General features: G+C 35.3%; 1 protein-coding gene across 1 annotated transcript in view; it reads right to left on the bottom strand.

Moving 5' to 3' along the window:
• Positions 1-25,586, bottom strand: part of SEMA3A (semaphorin 3A) — a 525,967-nt gene that overhangs the window by 220,912 nt on the left and 279,469 nt on the right. The window lies entirely within an intron of this gene.

The following is a 25,586-nucleotide window of genomic DNA, read 5'->3' as shown; positions in this document are numbered from 1 at the left end:
CTGTGAAAGGCATGTAGCTATAAATTTACTTCCCAAGGCAAGCGTTGTTTTATAGCCATTTTTGGGTGCAATTTTGATTTAAAAAATCTGAATTCTGCTACCTACAAAATTTACAATTCATACTCATTATACAATCCTGTTGAACTAGTGCATTTTGTGTGTGTGTGTGTGTGTGTGTGTGTCTATATATCCTCATCAATACAACTTTAACCACTGAAGGTTTTAAAGCCTTGTTAGAGATCATTCCCGCCTCCCAACAAACCCCCTGGGCTCAACCACCCCCTTCCTCTGTCCCACTGCAATTTCAGGGAAGACATTCCTAGTAAAGCCCATTCCAACAATCAGTTCAAGACAAATATAGGTCCTCTGAGAATTATAAATTACAACGGGGGATTCTCAAAAGGATACTCAGAATTTAAAAACATCTATGGTTTTCCAGCTTCTGGAATGCTCTGGCTAACATTTTTAATGCATCACATCTCATTAATTAAAGACACTTCCCTAGTTTTGGTTTAAAGGGCAGCGGAAGATGACAAAGTTCACAAAAGTCCCTGCTGAGTGTCAAGGAGTAACATGAAAAGAATATCTCTGTGTCTTCATGAGCTACTGAAGGGTTACTAAATTTTCTGTGGTTCGCATAGGCATGTGTTCAGGCAGTCATACGAACACCATTAGTTCTTCCTTCTGAAACAAGTAGTTGTCTGTGGCCTCTCAGTTTTCTCTCTTATTTTTGGTTCAGTTTTACTCAAAGCTGATATTTTTATAGGAATCTTTAGGGGATGTACAAAAAAGTTAACAGAACAGAACTTTCTCTCCTTTATTCCCCAACTGATTCTGCCCTACCCTCTCCTACCACCGCTCCCCACCCCCCACCTCCAGATACAGCACTTGGAATCCAGAGACTCAACTTCAATAGTATGGAAACTTCTTGATTGAAGGGAGAGAGTGAGTCTCACAATTAAAAACATAAACACCTACTGAAAGTGGCTTAGTATTCTTAAGAAAATGATCTAAGCATTGTCACTACAGCTTTCATTACTTAATGTCTACAGACCAACAGAGAAAGCACAGCGCGCCCTCTCTCTCTCTCTCTCTCTGTCTTTGAATGTGTGGCTTGTGTGAATGTAGGTGGAGAAGGAGGAAGAGGACCAGGAGGATTTAAAGAAGGGGAGAATGGGGAAAAGGGAGGAGGAATTATCTCTACTTCACTAGATTGACTCATCAAACAGATCTTATTGTATTTGTCAGTTTCCGCAAGCCTATTGATCAGCCAGTATTGTTGAGAAAATAAAATCCAAAAATAATGTTGATTTTACTGATTCCCACACTTGTTATCCTGGGCACTTTTCATGCTCTAGGCAATGGATTACGGCTACAGATGACAAGAGGCTTGTCTGTCTTCCATGGATTACTCTCTGTAGACATTCATTCTGCAGAGGAATTCATGTCGCTTTGGGATTATTTCAAGAATTGGACTAATGAACTATCCTATTGAAATCTCACATATAATTAGTTTAAGTGCTTTAAATAGTTTTACCATTTTTATTAGTATATATTTTATATCTTTAAAATATTTTTATATGTTTACTCTTGTTTTCTAGAATAGAAGAGCAAGTTATTTTGTCAAAACTAAACAGGATAAAAAAATTTATAAGTGTATCAATTTCACCCCTGTAATGTCTAATCCTGAAATATTTTGATATGCTCCAAGTAAAACAAAAGGCTGTAAATTTAGATAAAAGAGGGTCAAAAATGGCTACATGGGGGAAGAAAAACATAAAATCTGGATTTTGAACCACAAAATCAGGACAGAGTTATTTCACTTCAGAAAACGAAAAATTTAAATCAATGTTGATGCATGGAAGTTGGTAGCACAGACACCTCCACATATACACTATTTTTATAAACTGTGATCTGATTCTTTATATTTGATATTTTTCTTACCCTCCAAATTATTTATGATCTTCGTGTTTTTCCAGATGTTTAAAAGTTTCATGAGTTTGCATTTACATTTGCTTTTCTGCAGATTTTTTATTTAAGAAATGTAAAAATAGTAAATTCTTCAGGCAAACTAACTGTCCTAGACTGATTAAATTGTAAAATATTGGAAATGTCCAGCCACACACAGATAATTCAAATGTTAAATTAAAAATGAAAGAAGAAAGTAAATGCCTGAAAAATACTCACAAAAGCATTTAGAATATTATATTTCTACTGCCTTCTCATTCAAACTTGCTCAGAGTTGAATAAAATTGTATTTAAATTTTTTTTAATATCCCCAAACACCTGAGGATAATCAAACTTCAACCTATTTCTCAACTAAAGTAGAAGCAAGATATGGGTAGACCTGGATGTGAGGTATCAGAATCTATCGGAATCTGACTCCATGTGTATATTGAAGATTTTAATCCACTCCTCCAAAGATCAGCCCTTTTTTTTTTCTTTTTTCTTTCTTTCTTTTTTTTTTTTTTGAGACGGAGTCTCGCTCTGTCACCCAGGTTGGAGTGCAGTGGCATGATCTTGGCTCACTGCAACCTCCGCCTCCCAGGTTCAAGCAATTCTCCTGTCTCAGCCTCCCAAGTAGCTGGGATTACAGGTGCACGCTGCCACGTCCAGCTAATTTTTTGTATTTTAGTAGAGACGGGGTTTCACCATGTTGCCCAGGCTGTTCTTGAACTTCTGAACTCAGGCAATCTGCCTGCCTTGGCCTCCCAAAGTGCTAGGATTACAGACGTATGCCACTGTGCTCGGCCAGATCACTCCTTACCCTGAGAATCTGTGGCCTAAATTCTGAAATTAGAAAACCTGCTGTATTTGACACCATAACTATTGATTTTATTTTACTGTATCACTTACTACTTTTTAAAAGTCACAAATATTATATTACATTGGCTTTTTTTTTTTTTGAAACAGAGTTTTGCTCTCGTTGCCCAGGCTGGAGTACAGTGGCACGATCTTGACTCACTACAATCTTCACCTCCCGGTTTCAAGTGATTCTCCTGCCTCAGCCTCCCGAGTAACTGGGATTACAGGTGCCCACCACCACACCCAGCTAATTGTACAGCTAATTGTATTTTTAGTAGAGACAGGGTTTCACCACGTTGGTCAGGCTGGTCAGGTTAGTCTCAAACTCCTGAACTCAAGTGATCCACCCGCCTCAGCCTCCCAAAGTTCTGGGACTACAGGCATGAGTCACTGTGACCGGACTTATATTGGCCTTTTAACATTGAATTTTATTTAAGATATAAGTGAAATATTCTTATTTATTTCTTCCCCGAAGTAGCCTATTTTCAATTATTTTCTAACCCACAATTTACATCATGTACTATATTTAACTGTATTTGTAACTGAGTGTCTAATATGTTCTAACAATTCGAGTTTTCAAATATGATTAACTTCTGCCATGGAGTTAAATTTGAGCAGTTGCTTAATAGGATGATCATGCCGTTGTATACTTTTCTGTCAAATAAATCAGTAGTTTTTAACCTCACCTCCCTCTGTATTGAGAAAGAGTGCTAAAATTTTTGACAGTGGCGACTTTCTGGATGGTGTGCTTGATCTTCTAGAGGAACAATACTTCCCGCTTCACAACAGGATAGTTAACTTGTTTTTCAGTAAAGACCTCTGTAGTCATAGAAGATACATATTAAAGTATTTACACATTGGCTATGTATTTTTTATCTTTTCAAGAATTGGATGAAACCAATGGGTATAATTTTAAAATGTTCACTCTCTATGTTTTGCTATTATTGAAACACATTTGGATAATAATAAACACTGTAATTTCAGAGCAGCATTGTTTCCTAATTTGTGAGATAGTCGTCTAAGTACTTTCCTAGGTTACACATACCCTGATCTCTCTGCGAATGGTTAAGTAGAAATACTAGCTGTATTTGTGCATAAAAGAATATAAGGAGAAATTGTACTTTAGATGTATTTCAAAGATTTAGTGGACAAAATGTATATGAAATTACGATGCACTTGATTAAATAATCTCAGCTCTTTCTGCAGTTCACCTTCCCCACCCATTTTATTGTGATCAGATACAGGAAATCCCCAAAAGTGTGCCACTCTCAGAAGCAGATGACCTCTTTAAAGGAAATTACTAAATTAGGAATTTTTAAATGAGTTAGTTAATCTGTTCTTCTAAGAAATAACACCAAAGAGGAAACCAGTACTAAAAACACAAATTTTAGTGTTCTTGGCAAGGTGTTTTTCAATTGAGACATGTAAAAAATATATTATTTTTCAATCAACATCTGTTATTTCAGTTTTTATCTTCAAGGAATGCTTCATTCATATTTGAAAAAGGCTTACGATCAACAGAATTTCAGCAAATGTCATAGTCAAACATTTGCCTTGCTCTGACTTCTGATGTTGGAAATTCATTTTTAATGAGGATTTTTCTATAGAAGAAATTTGAACCTTTTTTTTCTAAAAAAGAATTGTGTGGGTGAAAAAATTCTTTAGACGATCAGAAGACACTCTATTAATTGGGGAAACTAAATAGTTGATGTATTATTATTCATTCTAGCCAAAAATGATAATGATTTAGGAACTATTACAGTTGTTGCTGGAAACTGGGGGTGGAGGTTAAAAGCAATGTTTAAGAAATTAAGTTAAACTTTTAGAATCTGACCCTTATGAATGCTTTCAGTATAAGCAACATGTGAAAGCATGAATTGAGAGAAGGAATTGATAAAATGCAAAGAGAATTCAATCTCTAGGGAAGCATTAACTCTTCCCTCTCCCTTTGACTCTCCCACCCCCCATGCCCCGATCCACCCTCATCATGAATAGTGATTTCAGTAAAAGAAGCTCTTACTTCTCCTGGACTGAATTTGTAACAGTTTGGAGAAAAAAAAAAAAAAAAAAAGTTTTGTGTTTTCCTGTTTTCTTTTGCAATATTAATGTTTATAATACTTTAAGGTAAATAGGGACTCAGAACATAAAAATATTCCTTGTTTTTCAAATGAATTGATGTGATAAGTCTTAATATTAAAACAATATAGAAGGAGAACAAAAACTGTTCAAATAGTCATTGATGATGACGGTAGATTTGAAGAAAATCCTAGACAATTTAGGTTATCAGAAATTACAGAGAAAGTCTTCTAGTGGTAAACTGTCCTTTCCCTGAGAGTTTGAGTAATGGAGCCAGTAGGTGAACTTTATTAGGTTAGTAAGTTTGAGTGGGGGATGAAAGAGAGTGACAAGAGAAGGGATGCATAAAATTTCCTAAGTTGTGGTTAGTATCCCACTTGCCAAATGTAGCTAAAATCCAGTTATAGGAATGATTTATCATTTCTATGGTCTCTCTTTTCTTTTGTCTTCTTAAATTTTTAACATTTCAGAATGTTTGAAAGTGGCATTTTCTCTTTGCCATTTCTATCTGCTTAAGGGTCTTGTCATCACTACAGCTACTTTGTGAGATTATCTGAAGTATGAATGCAGTGTTCCTGAATATTAATATATTAAAAGCAGGGAAACACTGAAAATACCTGTGTTTTTTTTTTCTTTTTCTTTTCTTTTCATTTTTTTTTTTTTTTTTTTTGAGTGAGAGTCTCCACCTCAACTCAAATGGAACAAGAAAGTTTTCAAGTGAGACAAAAATCCCATTGTTAATACTGATCAGTACAGGCTAGGCAGTGAGGAGGAAAAAATGAGGCATCTGTGGAATACAAATGAAATGAGCAGGTTGGCTATCGGGTGTTTCAGGATATTAAGTTATTAGTTATTCGCTTTCAGTAAAGGCATACACACACCTTTTCACTGAATAAATATATAAGTAGGTCTACACTAAATAAACAAAGTGAAGAGACTAAGCAATATGGTTGAAAGGATTACTTTACATCTGAGTCACGCAAAGCAGATGCATAGAGTTTCCCTTTGTTATCCACTGAAAAAGAATGTTGCACCTCAGATGTAAGTTTATTACAATCTCTATAGCCTAGGAAGAGGCCTTTTTTCTTTGTTTTAAATGTTTTTAATGAACTTGAAGCTGATAAGGATTAAGAACAGGAATGCTGAAACCTAGAATTAAAGCTCCTTAAAAGGGTTTATTATCATGGCAAAACCAACTGTTTGGTAAACGGTGATTCAAAATCTACAGTGCATTCTGCTTTTTAAGGGCACAGATTTCTCTAAGTTGCAATAGTTAGAAAAAAAATGACTTCAATTATTTTTATTCCATATTGTCTCAAGTGTAAAATATCATTTGATCCAGTTTATGCTTTCCCCGCTCCCCAATGTGTAGAGTAGCATTATATTCCAGGTTTAATTTCACTGCCTTGGCTACAAAAGCAGCTGTCACCTTATGGAAGAGATTAGAAAATGCCTTGTTTATTAGTTAACAATGTTTTTATTATGGACAATAATATGTTTTTAAATATCCCCTTTTTTATTAGAGCATATTCTTAGAACTAATCTCTTTGAAAATCAATCAACATAAATTCATTTTCCTTTTCCTGTTGTATCAAGGAGAACAGAAATAACATCCAATACATCTAACTTTGAATCTTCTTAAATTACAGATTCAAGTTGAAAAAGTTTGACTTGAAGACTTAAGTGACAATGTGAGTATTCCTTTGGTTGATTTTTTAAAGTTGATACATAACTTTGGTGACTTAAAGCACTTTAAACATCCCCAAACATCTAATTAAATTTTATAATCTTCCTTTTGAGACAAAAATGATGTTTGCCCAATGCAATTGTGTTCTTACATACACCTGGCCATCTCAACTAAAGCTTTATCTGTGAACTGCCATAATGTGCTGATTATACGTGAGGAAAACAAATTAATTTATTTTTTGAAACTATGATTTCAGACAATGAATGTAGTTCTCATTGTGTAACTTTGTTGAAATGACATTTGATGTTTTTGATAGAATTGTACAACACGGCAACTGTAGTTTGCAATATATTGAATTTTAGAAAAATGCTAAGAGAGTGAATGCAAAGTGTTCTCACCACAAAAGTGGTAACTATGGGAGGAAATGCATATGCTAATTAGCTAGATTTAGTCATTTCACATTGTATATATGCTTTAAAACAATATGTCCTACACAGTTAATATATTCAATTTTATTGTCAATTTTAAAAATAATAAATAATAATCTGATATTTTAGTGGTCTAATTTCATCTATTAAATACTCACTGCACATTTATTGATGCTGTGAAGCCTCTTTCTGTTCTGGTAAGTCAAAATTGCAATCACTTATGGAAATAGGAAAACTGAAATTGAGCAAATCGAGTTAATGTGGTAGTCTCTTTCTTGGGTTGTTGACATGACTTGGTAGGTGCTTGCCACAGTGTGCAATCCAGCGCACTTAATTTGTTTCTAGAGAAATAATTTTAAATATACTCTTTCTCTACTCTCAAAAATGGTAAACATTGAAAACATTTTACTTATCAAATATCTTGCATTGTTTCCTTTATATTTATCCATTCATTCAACAAAATTTTGAGATATGTTTAGGCACCAGTCTTTGTGACTTACAAAACTAATCACAGGTTATTTTTTTAGGATAGCAATGTATATTCCTAGTCATGAATGTGCTAATGCCAATTTATCTCTTTTTTCCCTGCCCCAAGTTATATAAACTATCTATAAATCTTCCTGTATCTATTTTGGCATAATGTGCTTAATTTTTTAATACATCTATACTGTTATACTCATTTCATTAATTCCTGTGTTGTTTTTCATCCCTTCTATTAACATCTTCTATATTCTTCTAGAAGACTCTAGCAGATGACAGATTGTCTACATATTTTGTTGGATTACTCATGATTAAGGGCTATTGTATTCTCCTAAAGCTAATCTGCCTACAGTTTGCATTAGCGACTCAGGATATAAGATTTTGCATTAGGGACTCAGTATATAGGATTACTTTACATACTTTTGAAAAAGGCTTGCATAATTATCACAATATTTTTCAAGTATTCTAGGAGCTCCTTCTTCCTATATTTCTATGGTGTTGAGTGCCTTTATCTATTATAGCACTTATTGCTTTGTATCACATTTCTTCAGTGGACTCTAAATTCAAAGGGAAGAGAAGCCTTTTTTTTTTCTTATTTTATTTTTAATGCTCAGCATAAAATTTGGCACAGAGTAATGCCTATCTTATTAATTAATAGATTAATTAATTAGTCAAGGAAAATGTATACTAGTTAAAATACTATGTTCAGAAATCTCCTACTTTTAACAGTTTTGTAGAAATTATTTATTTGTGTGTATATAGATTATATACTATATACTATATTATATTTTATATAATATATAATATACAATATATAATCATACATTATATATTGTATATTATATATTATATGATATATATAATATATAGTATGTGTAGTATATATAATATATAATTGTATATTATATCATATATTGTTGATATATGTTATTTTATATATATATATATATATTTTTTTTTTTTTTTTTCCTGAAACAGAGTTTCACTCTTATTGCCCAGGCTGGAATGCAATGGCATGATTTCGGCTCACTGCACCCTCTGTCTCCCAGGTTTAGGCAATTATTCTGCCTCAGGCTCCCAAGTAGCAGGGATGTGCACCACCATGCCTAACTAATTTTTTTTATTTTTAGTAGGGACGGGGTTTCACTATGTTAGTCAGTCTGGTCTCGAACTCCTGACCTCAGGTGATCCAACTGCCCCAGCCTCCCAAGTGCTGGGATTACAAGAGTGAGCCACACACCCAGTCTCTTTGTAGATATAATTGCACTAGTTGTTCATGCTTTTATATTAAGCATGTATCGGAAGGTAGCCCATGGCATTAGAGAGAATTCTAAAACACTGCTAAAGTAAGTATATTATAGTTCACAAAACAAAATATGTGTAGTTTATCCTTCAAAACATAGAAAATTTCATTGTTATTAACTTTTATGCAATTATATATCTCTTTTGAGATTAAAGACTCCTCTTCAGATTTACCATAGTTACTATGATTATTATGTTACTCCTCTAGATAATAATCAAAATGAGTATTCTACAGTGTTTCTAAATGTGTAGTGTTTCCAAATGGTAATGCTCAATTTTTTTAATTTAAAAATTAAGAATGATAGTTATGAAACTCTCAAGAAATAAAGCACCACAACTGTGAAAATTCATGTATTGTGTAAGACAGAACATCTGGATTTAAGTCATAAGATCATAATTTGTAGCAATATAATATAAATGTCAGTTTCTTTGTCTAGAAAGCAGTTGATCACCATCATGGCTGTCAAATGGGATATATTTTTTTTATTGCCAAATACAAGGACATCCGGGGTCCCACACTCCCTGACATTGTGGAGTCGGATTTTGCAGTCACAGAGTTTGGGTAAGCTTCTGGGCATCAGAATTGAACATGGGGCATGAAAATATCAGGTAGATACTGAGGAGAAAAATTAGTGATTCCGAAATGCCCTTTAGGAGAAAGAGGAGGCAACTTCTTGAGAATCACTTGCCATAGGTACCACAAAGGCTAAATGAAAGAGAGGAGTATCTAGGCTTTTGTTAATATTATGGCTTGAAAAGTTGCCCTTGGCCGGGCGCGGTGGCTCACGCCTGTAATCCCAGCACTTTGGGAAGCCGAGACGGGCGGATCACGAGGTCAGGAGATGGAGACCATCCTGGCTAACATGGTGAAACCCCGTCTCTACTAAAAATACAAAAATTAGCCAGGCGCGGTGGCGGGCGCCTGTAGTCCCAGCTACACTGGAGGCTGAGGCAGGAGAATGGCGTGAACCCGGGAGGCGGAGCTTGCAGTGAGTGGAGATCGCGCCGCCACACTCCAGCCTGGGCGACAGAGCGAGACTCCGTCTCAAAAAAATAAATAAATAAACAAAGAAAGAAAGAAAGAAAAGTTGCCCTTTAAGTGTTACATGTTAGATTTTAAATGTGCTAAATTTACATATTAAATGCAGTAGGTTTTACCATGAAGAATCAGATCATCTGTATTAAAACGTGAAGATTAGAGAGGGCAGTAGTAAGCAGAGAAAGCATGACTTAAGACTAACAAGTATGAGGTTGCCTTTACTAATCAGCCCTGCAACTGCAGGCAGCTGCAAATTGAAAGAGAACAACATTTCACCACTTCACAAATTGCTGGTGACTCACTTGGCCAGATGTGCATTTGAGATCCTCCATCTTTCGTGGCTTGCACAGAAAGAATGTTATCTTTTATGGTAAATCAAGCCTTAAATTATTAGAAGACCCATTACTAGTACTAAATCCTCAACATGTGAGTGAGTTTTAATAACCTAAGTTACAAACTGCATGAGTTAGTGAATATTTATTTTTCAGAGCAAATTATTTTCCCAGATAAGTGTCATAGTTAACTTTAGGAAGCAGAGAAGTTAAGGTCAACAGGTGAAACACCTGTACAATTATTATGGGAATATCTCCTGCTACTATTTATATTTCAAGTCATTACATCTCATAGGTCAATAGCACTCTTTACTATTTTAACTACTCAACAAGTTTTGTTTCATGCTGTTTTCAGAACACTGGGGAATCCTGATTGGCTGGTAAATAAGTTAATTTTCCATCCTGGTAGAATTTTTACTATAATAGTTTCAACAGGAACATTCTCTCTTTACCTTTGATATCATTGTTAAAATAGCTTGGCAAAAACATGACAATGATTACAGTTATGCAACTATCTTTTAACAGTTTCTCAGATCTGCAAATGGACACCCACAAAAATATCATTTAAATTCATGAGATGAATTCTTACAGATATCTAAATTTACAAAATAATTCATGTCCATATTTATTTTTTCATAATAATTTCCAGAAGTCTAGAAACAGTATAAAGTTAAGCATGAAAATATAACTGCCATAATCTGAATAGAATTACAATTCCTATGCATAAGTCTCAATCCATGACAAAATTCCTAGATTTTTTAGCAATAAGTAGTGTGACATATTCAGTAGACTTTGAAGAATCATGTTTTATAACACTATCCAGAATTTTGAAAGTTCATTCCTATTGTAGTCCCTCAAAAATACTGTTTCAAATGTATTCAACAGTACTTTCAAATATGAATTAAATAAATGTAGAAAGCCACTTAGTCTCTTACTAAATTGAGTCTATCAGAAAGTGGTTCGAATGTCACTAATTATTTTATAGTAATAATCATGTTGTAGCTTTAAACAAACTTAGGCTTCAGTCTACTTTAAAACTAGCGTGCCAGGATGAAAATAAAGACCTTTCTTTCAGAAATAGAGATGATTGAGTTACATTTAACAAGATGCAGGATGTGGCACTTCAGCTATCTAACAGTGACGGGCTGTTTGCAACCCCAGCAGCTAGATCATATTTCCTTTCCCTCATACAATTTCAGAATAATTTCATAAAAATTACATGATTGACACTATGGCATTCTTCCCATTCTCATTTATTTAAATGTTAATACCTCCATAATAAATATATACTTAAAAAGTATTAAGAAAGAAAATAAAATAAGCCAATTTTACTTTGGTGAATTTTTAAAAGCTTAGTTTATTGTAGAAACCAAGATAGCATTTTATTTACTCCAAATAAAATTTAGATTAATTGAATGTTCTGATTGCTGTTACTTATCTATTAAATGGCCTCGAACTCCTGACCTCAGGTGATCCAACTGGCCCAGCCTCTCAAAGTATATACTATTAAATAGGTACTTTCTATAGTTCTTTCTTGTTCAACTGCATAAACAAATGACAGGATATGGTAAAAAAAAAAAAAAAAAAAAAATTAGTAAGATATTTTTCTATGTTTTATATCACAGTAATTATATATTATAGTAAATATCCTTTTCTGTAACTTACTCTATCTGTACTTCGATTACCCACCTTTAAATATTCAATTATTTACAGAGTCTTGCAAAATCATTTATCCTAATTATAGGCACCCAAACAGTGATTATCATTATTAGTTAAATCTCTATGCATATAGGTGTTTGGGCATGTTTACCTGTATTCATCCTGTCATACAGTGCGTATTTCATTAATATATTTGTCTTGCAGCACTGCTTTAATTGAGAGACCTCTTCAGTGGTGAGGCTCATATGGACTGTTTCCTGTGAGGTTCCTAGTAACATTCCTTTCACACAATGGGACCTCAATAAATGTCAGTGAATTACTTCCTGACTATTGTCATGGTTCCTGGGAGATGCAGGGTGGGGTTGACAGCAAGAGACAAAGCTGGCTGTCAAAACTGTTATTTAGATGAACAGTGAAAGTAGGATTTGAAACAAATTCTGAAGGTTTTCAGAACTCTGCCCATTTTATCAAATTCTGATTCAAACGATTCTATGTACTCCACAACCCACTAAGATCCATTTGAAAAACAAACTCCAGAATTAGAAAACTGGTCAAAGACCATTTTCTTACTTAAAATATAATTGCTTAAAAGGGCTATATTTAGAAACTATGTTTAACTGCAGAAATTACTGTGTTCTGTTTTGGGATGTGTACAAGAGTAGTTTGTTTTAGGATAATGAAATATGCTTAAATAATAGAATTTCATTAGGTATAGGTCTGGCAAAAATGGCTTTCATTTTGCCGAGTTCTCTGACCCATAAGCTGAAAATCAGGCATGATAAAATTTAAGAGGTCAAGTCGTTTTCCTGTGGACATAGGTGTAGGAAAAATGTGTCTTCCTTTTCCTAGGAGTTTGGGGGGGCTGTTGCTGTGGGAGGCAGGTTTCCGTGCAATTGCGCTGCAATAAAGGAAGACTGCTGTGAGAGAATAAGGCTGTGTGTGGAATGAGGACCCTAAAACGGAGAAACAGTGAGGAGATTGCTGTCATGTGGATGTTTCTCTTCCTAAGGTTATAAAGCATTTTAGTATTGTGTATTTTATATATGTGTATATGCACACGCACATGTATACATACCTGCACACATATGTACGCATATTTATGTATAAACGTATATGTGTATATACTTATGTATACATGCATGCCTACCTTATATACGCATGTACATATTTAATGTAATTCAAAATAGTTATTAAACTTTTATGCCAGGTTATATGCTAAAATGTTAAGAACGGAAAGACAACCCGGGCGAGGTGGTTCACGCCTGTAATCCCAGCACTTTGGGAGGCTGAGGTGGGCGGATCCCGAGATCAGGAGATCGAGACCATCCTGGTTAACACGGTGAAACCCCATCTCTACTAAAAATACAAGAAATTAGCCGGGCGTCGTGGTGGGCGCCTGTAATCCCAGATACTCCGGAGGCTGAGGCAGGAGAATGGCGTGAACCCGGGAGGCGGAGCTTGCAGTGAGTCGAGATTGTGCCACTGCACTCCAGCCTGGGCTACAGAGCGAGACTCTGTCTCAATAAATAAATTAATTAATTAATTAATTAAATAAAAATAACGGAAAGGCAAACGAATACATTCTCTGCCATCAAAAATTTGCAATTAAATCAGGGAGGCAATGTAAGACTAGCCTTTTAGAAATATACAGCAACAATCTACATGTCATTCAACTATAAACTTTAAAACATGATGAAAGATAATTACTCTTATCTTTTAAAAAGTATTTAGTTAAGCTGAGGTAGTTTCCAATAAAGTGTCATAAAATTACTGAATGATACAAACTCATGAGTGATTTCTGGCATCTTAAGTATCAGTGGAACGGTTGACTTTGACCCATTTCCTTATTCCAAAGAATTGCTCTCAGATTTCAGTCTTGCAAAAAGTGATAAAGGCTGGTTTCAGAAATCAGATTCAGAACACAGAAAACTGCAGGTTACTTATTACTGCATTATACATGGATCTAAAGGTAAACACTGTCACCCGAGTCTCATTACCAGAATTGGATACTGAGTATATGTAATGCTCTAGAAATTATATTCAACATCTAAACAGAATGTTATTTTGCAACAGATGGACTAGTGGCCTATTTACACCTTAATTCAATTTTAAATATTTGTGACTAGTATTTGCACTTTAGAATCTTCTTGTTCCTCCAAGAGTTTTATTTCATATATGCTATGGAAGAAACATCACTTTTCAGGCTTTCATTTTGTTACATATACCTGCATAGAATCTGGAATGAAACTACAAAGCAGAGAAGAACATTGTGTAACCACTTCTTAGTGATTCAGTTAATTTTTGAGTTGGGCCTTTTTATTACTCAGTGGTCCAAGTAGGAATGACAACACAAGGATTCTATTATTTAATCACTCCATGTAGTAGGCTGTGTATGTGCATATGTTTGTGCATGTGTTTGTGTGAGTGCAGGCTTAGGTTTAGGCCAAAAATGCATAGATTGTATTATTAAATAACAAAGGAAGAGGCAGTACAATATGATGAGGGAATCCCAACCTGAGTTCTATTTCCAGTTTGGGCACTAACCAATTATGTATTATGAGTTAATGAATTTCTTGGGGGCTCAATATCCTTTTCTATACATGAATGAGATGGATTAGATAAATTCCACCTTCAGTTCCTTCTAGTGCTGAAATAGTATATCCAAAAGTGTATTTCAAAACCATAGTGTAAAATGTATCACTTAAATTATTAGCAACATTTAATTATTTGGGTTAGGAGTAAGAATTTAATGGTTCATATTTCTCCATGCAAATCTATAATTTTAATTGGAGAATAAAATGTAGTAACTGTTATATAATACTCTGCCATTCAAACTATTCAATAGTAACTATGATAGCCCCAATAACAACATCTTAATTTATTAAATAAAAGTATTTGTAATATACCTCCTACACTAGACTCTCAAGTAAGAACCTGAGATAAAGTCAATTACATGCTTCTGACATTAAAAGTAATTGGTATGGTGCAGAAGAATTTGGCTGAAGTTAAAGTTTCTGGAGGGTGTCTACCATTCTTATTATTTTGGGAAGAAGGTTACTTTTTCCTAAGGGGATTATTAGAGACAATAATGTACATGTTTGATTGACGTTCTTTTACTCAATTACATCAAGATATCCATACAGCAGAAAGAAAACCAGTATTATTGATAATAATTGTATCCATCTTATTTCAATGAATAGCTATTGTTTTCAGCCCTGGAATCATTTCTACACACTAACGTATTTTTTGTAGGGAAGAAAAAAATGAGTAAGGTGTGATTCCTGCCCTTGAGGAGGTTCCAATCTAATGAGAGAAAGAGTTACATAAAAATAAAAAAACAAATACAGCATGGTAATTGTTCAGATAACACAGATGATAGGCACTGAGCCCAGCTGGTTTTACAGGAGGCTTCCCGTGGGAGAGGGTGTCTGACTTGGGTCTTAAATGATGAGTAAGAGTAGGTGAAGAAAGATAAAGAGGTCATTCCAAGCCTTTGACCAAAGTAAAAAATCCACAACATAGGAGAGCGTGTGTGAGTGCAGGAAATGGAAACAATTTTGTCATTAACAAGGTGTAAATTGCAAATAGGAGAGAAAGGAGAAATCAGCAAGTACCAAATCAAAAAGCATTGCTGTAGTCATGCTTGTAACTCTAATGTAGGTGACGAAAGCCATGAAAGGATTTTAAGGAAGAAGATGCCATGGGCAGATTTTCTTTTTAGAAAATGGAATGTGGTTGCAGTGTGGAGTGATGTATTTACTAGGAACAAACATGGAGCTAGGAAGGCTATGTAGGTTTCTTCTTTTTCTTTTTTCCTTTTTTTTTTTTTTTTTTTAGAAAAGGTATTTATTATTTACACCACTGAACCTAGTCCTGTGAGAACAATATACACCGTGTTTCTTTAAAAGGATCAATTCCTTTCAAATACAAGAACTGCATAAAGCAATGTTGTCAACACAAAAGAGTGATAACATTACATATCTGCAGGCTTAAGCATTGCAAATAATATATTTTTAAAAATTTTATGGCTAGATATTTTTACTGAAACAGTGTTAGCCCTTAGACAAGATATATCTGAAACAGAGCAAATACCTTTTGTTCATGCTTTTTAGAAATGAATCAGTGATATGTCCCTTTTACAAATTTATTGCCTTTAATTGCTTTTATGACAATGGTTTTAGGCAAATTCTACTTGGCCACCAAAAAGAGATTCATTCTAGTTCTTTAGTTTTTATTCTTCAGTTTATGTAGGTTTTTAATGACTAAAGAGATGACTAAACCCCAAATCATAGCAACTGAATATGAGGAGAGAAGGCACATTAGGTTTGTATAAAGGAGGCAAATATGCTAGCCTTGGTGAAAGGTTGCTTAAAGAGGAAGATTAAGAAGTGGAATTTTAGGGAGGCGGAGCTTGCAGTGAGCCGAGATTGCGCCACTGCACTCCAGCCTGGGCGACAGAGCAAGACTCCGTCTCAAAAAAAAAAAAAAAAAAGAAGTGGGATTTTTTAAAACATTTCTTGGCCAAGTGGGATTTTTTAAAACATTACACACCTGTAATCCCAGCTCTTTGGAAGGCTGAGGCAGGTGGATCACCTGAAGTCAGGAATTCAAGACCAGCCTGGCCAAAGTGGTGAAACCCTGTCTCTACTAAAAATACAAAAAAAAAAAAAAAAAAAAATTAGTCAGGCATGGTGGTGCATGCCTGTAATCCCAGCTACTCGGGAGGCTGAGGCAGGGGAACTGCTTGGAACCCAGGAGGTGGAGTTTGTATTGAGTTGGGACTGCACCATTGCACTCCAGTCTGGGCAACAAGAAGGAAACTCCATCTAAAAAACAACAATGACAAAACATTCTCATAAATCCTATTATTTTGGCACAGATAAATAGAGACATTAACTGAGACCAGCAAGAAAAGAAAAGGTGTGAATATGCCCGAGGAGACAGAAGGCAGTTGAATTTTGAACTTGCTGATTTTGAGATTAACAAGTTTGTATTTTAGGTACACATAAGCACTTGGGAATCAGTTTAAAGCTCACATGCCAGAGACAAAAATTGGTCTATTTGTGGGACTCAAGATCAATGTAAAGATAAAAAGTAGGCTGAGGACAGAACTCTGCATTGCAGTGTGGAGCAGGCAAAAGAGTATAACTTTAGCTAAGATAATGAAACAAACAACCTGGGAAGAACCGTGGAAAGTAATCTCATGCTTATCCAGGTAGAAACTATTACGGCAGTCAGCCAAATATGGAAGATGAATATCTGGGAGCTGAGCATTGCATGTACTATTTGAAGGAGTTAGATGGAAAACATCGCTACCCCATGAAGAACAGAGGTGGCAATGGAAACAGAAACCACACTGCGGTTGGTTTGGGAGACCAAACTACAAGAGAAATAATCAACTAATAATTATCTGATTTTGACAAATCAGTGCTCTCTCCTTCTCAAATATAAAAAGATTTAAGAATTATTTTCTGTCCTAGAATTTTGAATTCACAATGAAAGTGAAAATATTAACTCTAAAAACAAAAACTCTTTAGAACACACAGTTTTTCATTTAACATCACCATATTGGGGAAATTAATTCTCTTTTCTTTTAAATGATTCAATTTCATTTACTTCTCCATTTCCCCACCAAGTGTTTTCACAGGCCTCTAACAGAAATTGATTCACTTATCACAATGTAATATTATGCCCTTAGCTTTTGTTTTAGGTTGCCATAACAAATGATCTTATGAAGAATACTCTTACAATGTCTGCAAAACCACTCTTCATTATACTAGTCAGCATCTCAAATAATGACACATATGAAAAATTTCTCCCAGAATTTAGTGCTAGAAAGTGTTTCCTCTGATGAAGAACTGATATACTTATTTTTATCAGTAAATTAAAATGTATTTCCTTTTTAACCTTGGTGTATAGGAAGTTTAACATGAAACAATGTGGCATGGAAACCAACTTTTTCACATTTCTTAGTTGGTAGCTGAATATATATTTTCCTTTCTTTTATGACTTTTCTTGTTCTGTAATAGTTTAATTGTTTATAAATGTCTGCATATTTGTGTTTATCAAAGTCATCATCAAGTTTTATTAAAAATAAGCAGTACATAACAACAATACAAATATTAGCAATATATTATTTGGTTCACGTTTTATTTCAGTCTCTCTTATTTCTTAATTTTTTTTTAAAGACAAGTCTTGCTCTCTCACCCAGGATGGAATGTAGTGGAGTGCATTAATAGCTCACTGCAACCTCAGACTGCTGGGCTCAGTGGATCCTCCTGCCTCAGCTTCCCAAGTATCTTGGACTATAGGCATGTACAACCAAACTCAGCTAATTTTTTATGTTTAAATGTTTTATACAGATGATGCCTCACTTTGCTGCCCAGATTGGTCTTGAACTCCTGGCTCCCAAGTGATCCTCCATCCTTGTTTTGTTAAAGTGCTGGGATTATAGGCATAAGCTATTGTACCTGGCCTCTTCTTTATTTTTGAAGCTCCCATTTCCCTCCCACACAAACATTGGCATAATAATAATTTTTGTAGTATCACTTTAATTCAAGATAAATCTTTCTCTACTTGAATTTTCTTATCAGTTACTTTCCTCCTTTTTCATATATTTAATTCCAAGAAAAGAGATGAAATAGAATGTAATATTGGCTTAAAAAAGTGTTATTAATTTATTATGCTTCTCTTAATTTTTAATTACCTAATTTTGGGCCTAGTAACAAATAGTATTTTCATTGATAAGAAGGGAGACTGTCCTGGCACTATCATGGAAATAGAGGCATTAGGCTATGGCCCTCACACGACATCCAAGTGTGTTACTAACCTACCTTTTACTTGCTCCAAGTGGTATGCTTATAAGAAGAGAATATGATAGTTATGAAAATATGAGCATCGTGGTTTTGTGACATTTAAGTTGCTTATTGTACCTTAAGAATAAACATTGCAATTGATTTCATGATAATAACACGCATCAGTTTTCAATGCCCACAATAAACCAGACATTGGACTATGAATAGATACTTTTTTGTACAAAAAGTTTAATCTCACAACAGTATGCTGCAACATAAAAAAGAAATTATCACCATATTACCAATGACCAAACTAAGCCTGGGCAACTTAAGTAATTTTATGATTGACAACAAAGCTCCTATTGCATTTTTTGTTAACTTTTCCTCTATACAGTTGCAATTCAGTTGGACTTACATTGCATGTCTTGTTAGATAATATAATACCAATATTATCTATGTAAAGGATTATATGTTTTCAAATTCATCTACCTTCTGAAAGTGGGACAAACATTCTGCCAGCACAGTTATTCTTTAAATTATATTTATTAGAATGATACAGATTCTTTTTTTTTTTTTTTTGAGTCAGAGTGTCACTCTTGTCATCCAGGCTGGAGTGCAATGGCACAATCTCGGCCCACTGCAACCTCTGCCTCCCAAGTTCAAGTGATTCTCCTCCCTCAGCCTCCTAAGTAGCTGGGATTACAGGCATGCACCACCACGCCCGGCTAATTTTTGTATTTTTAGTAGAGACAGAGTTTCTCCATGTTGGTCAGGCTAGTCTCGAACTCCTGACCTCATGTGATCCGCCTGCCTTGGCCTCCCAAAGTGCTGGGATTACAGGCATGAGCCACTGCACCCGGCCCGATACAGATTCTTATACTCACGAAACGTGATGAGGGGACATATTATTCCAACTTCCTGTACACAGGGAACAGTTGAATTAGGTACAATGTCTATCTTCTCACCTCAGAAGAGTTCCTAGGATAGAAGCCCTAAGCTCTGCATTCTTACACATAAATAATCAAAGGCCAAAAGCCACTGTTCCTCCTGACATGCTCCCTAATTGCTACAGCTCTTTCCTGTATCTACTTAAAGCTTACTTTTTTTTTTTTTTTTTTTTTTTTGAGGTGGAGTCTCGCACTGTCAGCTGGGCTGGAGTGCAGTGGTGCGATTTGGGCTCACTGCAACTTTCGCTTCCCGGGTTCAAGCAGTTCTCCTGCCTTATCCTCCTGAGTACCTGGGATTACAGGCGCCTGCCACCACGCCCAGCTAATTTTTTGTATTTTTAGTAGAGACAGGGTTTCACCATGTTGGCCAGTCTGGTCTCAAACTCTTCACCTCATGATTTGTCTGCCTTGGACTCCCAAAGTGTTGGGATTACAGGTGTGAGCCACCATGCCTGGCCCTTATTATTTTTTATTATTTTTATTATTTTTTTTGACCTGGAGTTTTATTCTTCTTGCCCAGACTGGAGTGCAATGGCACGATCTTGGCTCACGGCAACCTCCCCCTCCTGGGTTCAAGTGAACCTCCTGTCTCAGTCTCTCAAATAGCTGGGTTTACACCACGCATAGCTATTTTTTTTTTTTTTTAATTTTTCATAGAGATAGGGTTTCACCATGTTGGCCAGGCTGGTCTTGAACTCCTGACCTCAGGTGATTCGCCCCCCCCTTGACCTCCCAAAGTGTTGGGATTACAGGCGTGAGCCTCTGCACCCGACCCAAATCTTATTCATTTTGAATAAGGCTGTGTTCTCCCTGACAACTCAGTTTAAACCTGTAACTCTTTTTTCCTGTCTCCTAGCTCTATTTTTCCCCACAGCCCTTATTGCCATCTGCCATATTATATGCCTTACTTGTTTATGTGGATTCTATTAACCTCCTCTATTAGAAAGTACTCTCTACACCACATCTGTTTTATTCCATATTACTAGCATTTGGAATTGTGCCTGGGACATAGTAGGTATCACTAAATATTTATTGGATGAATAAATTCATAGCATACCTAGTATAACTGTGGAAAATTAATGAACTCATTTTTCATTCACTGTGAAACAAATATTATTTTTCTAGGTCATGTAGAAAATATGTAATCTTTTATAAAAGGGCAAAGACAAGACTGTAGTGTCAGTTAAAAATGTATATATATACACATATATATACACACATGTAATTACCTCAAAATTAGAAATGAACTGTTAAACATTAATATTCATTTATTGAACAAATAGCTGTCAAGGATGATCTTTTTGTCTTTTATTGAAAAATGATTCCTTTGGTAGTAAAAACTAATCTATCCTTCAGAGGTTTTTTTGTTTGTTTGCTTGTTTGTTTTTTCTTGACGGAGCCTCGCTCTGTCGCCAGGTTAGAATGCAGCAGCGCGATCTCGGCTCACTGCCACCATCTCGGCTCACTGCCACCTTCGCCTCCTGGGTTCGAGCGATTCTCCTGCCTCAGCCTCCCGAGTAGATGAGATTACAAGTGCGCACCACCAAGCCCGGCTAATTTTTATATTTTTAGTAGAGACGGGGTTTTACCGTGTTGGCCAGGATGGTCTCGATCTCCTGACCTCGTGACCCACCTGCCTTGGCCTCCCAAAGTGCTGAGATTACAGGCGTGAGGTACCTCACCAGGCCTCAGATTTTCTTATAGATAAGAGCGGTTAGAAGAGTAGCTCATTGCATTAGGATATTAAGAATCTAGGATGAATATTTTTTAAAGCATTTTTTCAAGCCTGATCCTTTCTCCAGCTCAAATTTTACTGATTTTTTTTAGATAGATTAAAACAGCACGACAGAAGAGTAACCTCAAGTTATGCCACTGAGAATAAGACAGAAATTGTTCAACAGTCATGCCTCTAAGTCACGTTAGGCAGAATGACAAATGGACAATGATACACGTAATGACATGGGAGTCTCTGGCTTTGTACAGAGGTCCATAAATATTTTGCACATGCTTGGAATACATGGACGTCCAGTTGACAGACTCTCCAAGAAAATTCTAAAATTAGATACTAGATCTAAATTGGTCTCAAGAATTTAATAAAAAGGAATGTCCTCAGAGGCTTTCAGGTCATCACACAAAGGGGTATTCATTATGCTTTATTTAGCATTGCCTTGCAAGTCATTTTGGAAAAATTGAGTCAAAAGAGCTGAATATTAAGACATTGATTCACTTTCCCCCCATATTGCAATCAATTTGAATAGCAGCGGATATGCGATTCATGTTAATTGTGCCAAAACAGCAGCAGCATGAATGTTAAATTATTCACCATGTTCACAAACTGTCAAATGGAGCAAATAGCCAACTATTCAAAATAATTGCAAAAAGATTGGCACAGCTGTAATGTGTTTTCAGTGTGTATTTTATATCCTCCTGAAACCAATAGTTAATGCAGAAAGGAATGCCTCTCTTTGATAGACTTAGATGGGAATTTAAATTTCATTCATAAGTGTTTCAAGCAAAAATTAATTAATTCATCTGTACTATAATTTCCTCCTCTCTAAAAAAGTAAAAAATCAAAATATTTCCAGGATAGAAGAAATCAGCAATAAAAAGTGAACCTTCAAAGATATGTTGATGATGCATTGAGAGGTGCTTTGTCTCCTATGGTCAAAAGGAAACGAAGTCATTATTTCTAAATTGCAGCCCTGTCTATTTTTATGCTAATAAACACACTTGACCCTATATAAAAAATTTGTTTCCATTCTAAATGTTATGTTATAATATGGCTTACTAAATCTACCATGTGCTGTGGTGTTTAAATGTGCTACATTTTGAAAAGGTCAGGGGAAAAGATGGGGTGTGGGGAGGGAAGCACAGAATAGGAGGGCAGAAATAAGGAAGAAGTAAAATAGTTCAAGGTTTAAAAACTTTAAAATATCTTTCTCAGATCTCTTGAGGCAAGAGTTCAAGAGTTCAAGACTTCATTGAGCTATGATCCTGCCAGGGCACGCTAGCCTGAGTGGCAGACTGAGACTCTGTCTCTTAAAAAAAAAAAAAAAAAAAAAAATTATCCTCAGGCTGCTCAGGCTGGGTACCATCGCTCATACATGTAACCCAGCACTTTGGGAGGCAGAGGCAGGAGAATCACTTGAGGCCAGCAATTTAAAATCAGCTTGGGTGGGCAACAAAGTAAGACGCCATCTCTACAAAAAATTTAAAAAACATATTAGCTAATGTGTTGGTACGCACCTGTAGTCACAGCTACTTGGGAAGCTAAGGCCTCAGGTTAGGAAACAAAAAAAATTATCTCATACAAGGTTAATTGACTTTTGTCTTTGTTTCAAAATGTCCTGGTGATTTTTTTTTTTTTGTATAATTTAATATAATTCTTACCTGAGAAAAATATCTTAAATGTTACATTTGTATAATAGAATTTCAGATAAACTGTATATTTTGTTTCTAAATTTTTTTATATTCAAAATCCTAATAATTTGAAATATTTTTGGTATGTTTCTTTAATCTGCATATTGCAGATCTTTGGTCCTTATTGATGGCATTTTGTAATACTAATAATGATTTAAAAATTAAAGATGTTTTATTATATAAAAAGAGTTTTGCCCCAACGACTAAGTTGCATATAGTACTTCAATCTGGAAAACAAAACAAAGAGAATTACAATTCGTAGACTTCTCATGAATTACATGATCTTATCTTCTGCATTCGAATAGGTTAAGGATCATTGTTTCATAATCCCTATTTTTCTTGCTTCCTAATAGGAAATTATGTATACAAGACATAAAAATAATTTAGGCAAAATTGCTTAGAAACATCAAACTGAATATCGAAAACCCCAAATCTGCCCATTATTTTTTGGCCTCAGTGCAATTTGATATTCAATCTGAATTTTTGCTATTCAGTTGGTCTTCATTAAATAATGGAGATGAATGACATTTTTTCTTAAAAAGATATAATGCATTGGTGATAGGTAGGGATTTCAACTGTATATGGTAATATAAATGACACGTTTAGCATGACCTTATCTTCCTATAGCTTGTCCCTTTAATTTTTCCTAACTTAGAGGAGATGACTCTACTCTGGGTGGTGAAGACATACAATATTCTATATTTAACCTCCCCATCATATTACTCTACGCCTTCCTATCTTCAATTATGTTGAAATCATGCCTACCTATCTTAGGCAGGATCCCAACAGGAAATTGATAACTCAATCCTACTCAAAATAGGAAAGTTTGAATAAGGTTTATCTATTTACAAAGGACATATTTCAAAAAATATTGATATGGAGGATACACAAAGCACTCACTGCTCCCCTCAAGGAGACCGACTCTACATAATCTTTTCTATCGGAGTTCTAGTAATGGCTCCACATCACCAACAGAAGACTGATAAACCACTGAGAATAATGTGTGACAAAAAATCATCTTCAATAAAAATTAAAAGGACCTTTACTAAAGATACTTATTTATTTATTTTTATATCTAATACTTTTATATTTTCACCTCACTTCCAAATAAAATGAATATGTGCAGCCTGTCAAAGGATAGGAAGTCTTTTCAGAAGTCTGACAGATCTTCAGAACTACTCCTCAGTATGGTATAACGTGGGAGAACATATCTAAATGGATGTAGATCTACAGAGATCCTATTAAGACTTTAAGTATGATAATTAAGTACACACAAAAATAGTCAGAGAACTAGCTATAGAACTGTCTGAGGAAGCCTGGCTTCATCATGTATAGTCATAACTCAGAGATATTGCAGGTTAGATTCCAGACCACCCCAATAAAGTCAGTATCACAATACAGTGAGTCATGCAATTTTTTTTTTTGTTTCCCAGCACATATAAAACTGATGTGTCACATCTTAATTTTAAAATACTTGGCCGGGCGCGGTGGCTCAAGCCTGTAATCCCAGCACTTTGGGAGGCCGAGACGGGTGGATCACGAGGTCAGGAGATCGAGACCATCCTGGCTAACACAGTGAAACCCCGTCTCTACTAAAAAATACAAAAAACTAGCTGGGCGAGGTGGCGGGCGCCTGTAGTCCCAGCTACTCGGGAGGCTGAGGCAGGAGAATGGCGTGAACCCAGGAGGCAGAGCTTGCAGTGAGCTGAGATCCGGCCACTGCACTCCAGCCTAGGCAAGATAGCCAGACTCCGCCTCAAAAAAAAAAAAAAAAAAAAAAAACTTTATTGCTAAAAATTGCTAATAATCATCTCAGCCTTCAGCAACTAATATCCATTGTTTAGTGTAGTTACCTTCACTAATTATCTTAGCTATATCTTCTGATGCCTTGTTGCAGCTTCTCTATCCGCATTTGCTGCTTTGACTTACACTTTTATGTTATGAAAATGGCTTCTTTTCTAAACCACATGAACCAACCCCTGCTAGCTTTTTTCTGGTGAAGGGTCTTGACTTAATGTTGATGACTGTTGACTGATCAGGGTGGCAGTTGCTGAATTTTGGGGTGGCTGTGGCAATTTCTTAAACTGAGACAACAATGAAGTTCACCATATCAATTGACTCTCCCTTTCATGAAAAATTTCTCAACAGTATGTGATGCTGCTTGAGAGCATCTTAGCCACAATGGAATTTCTTTCAAAATGTCTCAACCCTGCCACTGCATTATCAACTAAGTTTATATAATATTCTAAATACTTTGTTATTTCAACAATGTTCACAGCATCTTCAGCAGGAATAGAATCTATTTTAAGAAACTACTTTCTTTCTTCATAGGAAGGAATTCCTCATCATAAAAGTTTCATGATGAGATTGCAGTAATTCAGTCACATCTTTAGGCTCCATTTTTAATTCCAGTTCTCTTGCTAATTTCACCACATCTGCAATTATTTCCTTCACTGAAGTTTTAAAACCCTCAAAGTCATCCGTGAGGATTGGAATCAACTTCTTCCAAATTTCTGTTAATGTGGATATTTTGACTTCTCCCCATGAATTATGAATGTTCTTCATGGCAACTAGAATGAATCATTTCCAGGTTTTGGCTTTACTTTGATCAGATCCA

This window comes from Theropithecus gelada, chromosome 3 (genome assembly GCF_003255815.1).
Source record: "Theropithecus gelada isolate Dixy chromosome 3, Tgel_1.0, whole genome shotgun sequence".
Lineage (NCBI taxonomy): Eukaryota > Metazoa > Chordata > Mammalia > Primates > Cercopithecidae > Theropithecus > Theropithecus gelada.
The sequence above is the reverse complement of the archived record's forward strand: the minus strand, read 5'-3'. Positions and strand labels throughout refer to the sequence as shown.